Source organism: Bos mutus, chromosome 24, assembly GCF_027580195.1.
Source record: "Bos mutus isolate GX-2022 chromosome 24, NWIPB_WYAK_1.1, whole genome shotgun sequence".
In the NCBI taxonomy this organism is placed as follows: Eukaryota; Metazoa; Chordata; class Mammalia; order Artiodactyla; family Bovidae; genus Bos; species Bos mutus.
In genome coordinates, this window is record NC_091640.1 from 30,288,621 (window position 1) to 30,292,945 (window position 4,325).

The following is a 4,325-nucleotide window of genomic DNA, read 5'->3' on the forward strand; positions in this document are numbered from 1 at the left end:
GACCCCCACCAGGCGGATCCGCTCGCGGTCATAGCGCCCCCGGGAGGCCGGACCCCGCACTGCAGCCACAAGGAGGCCTGGCCCTGACGCCCACGGGTCCCTCACAGACTAACACACGCACCCAGGACCCACACACAGCGCGCACGCGCACACACACACACACACACGTCTCCTCTTTTGTCAGAAGCTACTCTAGAGTTCTCTGATTTTTACCCCCTGTTCATTCCAGTCCATGCTACATTCTGATACACCTGAAAAATTCCATTTTTTCTGCCCTTCCTACCACCCCAAGGTGGCCTCAGATTGCATCGTAAGCTAGCACTGAAATATTACACATGATCTTCACCGACTTACCTTGATGCCCCATCCCCTCCCACAATTCTCTCAAATCCTCGGTTCAGCTGCCTGGATCCCAAGGTCCCAGTCTGCTCTGCTCTGCTGGCTTGCTTCTCTCCACTTGTCCAACTACCTCATGTCTTTTAACTCTGCTCAATGTTATGTGGCAGCCTGGATGGGAGAGGAGTATGGGGGAGAACGGATACATGTATATGTACGGCTGAGTCCCTTTGCTGTTCACCTGAAACCATCACAACATTGTTAATCAGCTATATGTATGTGTGTTTGTGCTAAGTCACTTCAGTTGTGTCCGACTCTTTGTGACCCTATGGACCATGGCCTGCCAGGCTCCTCTGTCCGTGGGATTCTCCAGCAAGAATACTGGAGTGGGTTGCCATGCCCTCCTCCAGGGATCTTCCCAACCCAGGGATCGAACCCATGTCTCTTACAACTGCTGCATTGGCAGACGGGTTCTTTACCACTAGTACCAGCTGGGAAGCCCCAGTTGGCTATATCCCAATACAAAATAAAAAGTAAAAAAAAAAAAAAAAATCACTTTTTTTTTTTAAACTGCTTTATTGAGATTTCGTTCACATACCATGTACTTCGCTAGTTTAAAGCATACAGTCATTTGGTACATTTGCAATGTTGGGCAACCACCACCACTAATTCCAGGGTATTTTCATCACCCCCAAAAGGAAACTCAGATCCATTAGCAATTATTCTTCTTTCATCACCATCCACACTGTCCCCTGATAGCCACAAGCCTACTTTGGCTTCTATGGATGATCCACCTGTCCTGGACACTTCACACAGATGGAATCATAAATCACATAGATGGATCTTTGTGCTTCTTTCATCTGGATTTCAAGGTTCACCCATATTTTAGTGTGTATTAGTACTTCATTTTTTTTCTGTTACTGAATAATATTTCACTGTGGATATACGACATTATGTTCATCCATTCATCACTGATGGACATTTCCTTGTTTCTAATTTGAAGCTGTTAAGAATAATGGTGTTCTGAATATTTGTGTATGTGTTTGTGTGTATATATGTTTTCATTTCTCTTGGAGTGGAATAGCTTGGTCCTATGGTAACTCTATGCTTAATATTTTAGAAACCTGCCAGACTGTTTTCCAAAGTGGCTGCACTATTTTACATCCCCATGGGGCTTCCTGGTAGCTCAGCTGGTAAAGAATCTGCCTGCAATGCAGGAGACCATGGTTCAATTCCTGAGTCGGGAACATCTGCTGGAGAGGGGACAGGCTACCCACTCCAGTATTCTTGGCTTCCCTGGTGGGTCAGCTGGTAAAGAATCTACCTGCAATGCAGGAGACCTGGGTTCAATCCCTGCATTGTGAGTTGAGAAGGGAATGGCTACCCACTCCAGTATTCTGGCCTGGAGAATTCCATGAACTGTATAGTCTATGGGGTTCCAAAGAGTCATACACGACTGAGCAACTTTCACTCACTCATAACCAGTATATGAAGGCTCCAATTTCCCCACACCCTTGATAACACTTGTGAGTATTTGAGATTCACCTTTAAAGAAAAATATATATATATATATATATATGACCAATTTGCTGATATTTCTAACTATGTGGCAGAGTCTGTGCTTAGTGATTTTTGCAAATTAGGTGATCAAGGATTAGAATTTAGTGATCGGACAAAGCTATGGTAATGGTTCAAGGACTCATGTCTCCAAAGCTCACTTTCAAATACAACTCTAGATAGCCCCCCAAGATGCCTTTACAAGTCAACTCCAGACACTGAGACCATTCTTCTGAACACAGAGCGAGTTGGTAATGGTTTGCATACCACCTTGAATGGTTCTCTGGTTGTCTGCTGTATAAAATACTATTTTCCCAATAGACAGTAAACACTGTTGGCTGGAATTACTTTCCCTCCATTTTGTGCTGGGAAAATAAAATGTTTAATAAACACTATATGAGTTGACAGAATTTTTTGAGAATTTTTTTGTTTGATTTCTTTTTTTCTGAGAAGTCATACAGTTTCCCTTTTGGCTTGTTTCCATGATGTCTGAGTGAAGCAAGAAGGAATAGATCATGACGATGCTCACACTCATACCTCACCTACTGCTAGAAACTGCAGAAATGTGTGTTATAGAGAGCATCACCTGTTTTCTTTAAAAAAGAAAGAAAGAAAGAAAGAAACAACACTTTTTAATAGAAAACCTCAACTTTTCCTTTGGAATCCAATACACACACATACACACTCACCCCACTCCTTACATACAAATATACCATGCACACACACATACATCATATGTACTTACATGTGAACATTTTTTGCATGTGTTGTACATACCAGGGACTTTATCTATGTCATCTTTTATCCATCTAACACAACCACAAGGTAAGTATTAATTACTCTCATTTTATACATAAACAAACTGATATACACACGTTCTTTTCACCAAGGGTGCTGCTGTTTAGTCAATAAAACATGTCCGACTCTTTGTGACCCCATAGACTGTAGCCCGGCAGGCTCCTCTGTCCAAGGGATTTCCCAGGCAAGAATACTGGAGTGGGTTGCCATTTCCTTCTCCAGGGGATCTTTCCAACCCAGGGATCAAACCCATATCTCTTGCTTGGCAAGTGGATTCTTTATCACTGAGCCACCTGGGAAGCCCAAGGTTACACAGGTAGTAAATGACAGAACCGACTTTGACCATTAAACCGATAGTCTTTTCACCACACCACACTCTTCTCTCAGATGTTCCAGGAGGCATGTAGCTTGGTCATGGAGCTTCACTAATTCATTCCCTCATCTTCTTGTAGCACCTATCCTGTGGCCGCCACAGCCTGTCCCACACAGTCCAGCTCGGTGTAATCTCGTCTGTGTTCCTGTCCCTGCACCCTCCACAACCAAACATCCTCATCAAACTCTGGAGATTTACATAAAAACATTCCAGGACAAGAAGCAGATGCAGTTTGTGTTTATGGACCTGGGGCTTATGGTTTTGAAACAATGTACTGGGACTAGATGATGTTCAACTCTTCACATCATGCCCAGCCTCAATGGATTCCAAAGTGTTATCCAATAAACTCTGAAAGAAAAATAGTAAATTCCACATGTTAAAATGAGGTCCACTTGATCAAGTTCTCGTGAGTTACATCTCCTAGACAAACATGAATGAGGACCATCAAAAGAGCCTACAACTAATTCTAGATAGGTTGGTTTTAATCCAGTGAGACATTAATCACTTAATCTCCCTGGGCTTAAGTTTCTTCAACTATTAAAAAAAAGAAAATTGGTTGAATTACATGATCCTGAAGGTCCTCTTTAAATATGAAATTATGTGATTCTTTAATAATGAGGAATGGCCTCTCGGGAGTAGGGGAGAAGAGAATGGAGAACAGGGTAATTTACCTGGAGTCGACAGATGTGTTTCAAGGGGACAAGAACTCCCCAGAGGAAATGCGGATTATTTTGTGAGTTCACATTGGAAGAGAGAGGATTCATTGTTTCACTAGATTCACGATGGACTCAGTAACCTCCCATGTCTGCCAATTACTTGATTATAGGTTGGAGTTCAAAAGTGGTTGTGGAAAATCGTTTCCCCCAGAAGACTGAATTCATGTTGAGGGCAACTTCAAAGTCCTTTTCTTACTGCTTACAAATAGTTTAAGACACAGTATTTAGACAGGGCATTCTCTGTTGGTCCAGTAGTTAGGACTCAGTGCCTCCACAGCTGTGAAAAGGGTTCAATCCTTGGTTGGGGAACTAAGATCCCGAAAAAAATACAATGAAGCAAAAAAAAAAAAAAAAAAAGACAAAGAACACATCCTTAGCTGAGCTCTCTAAATGTTCTTCCTCTAAGGTGGCGAGTTAGACCAGTGATGCTCGTGTGTGATGACAAGTAAATACGTCACAGGGTATAATGTTCCCATAGGAAATATAGTCAATTATATTGTAACAGCTTTTTATGGTGACCGGTCTTACTGCCACGATCATTTCAT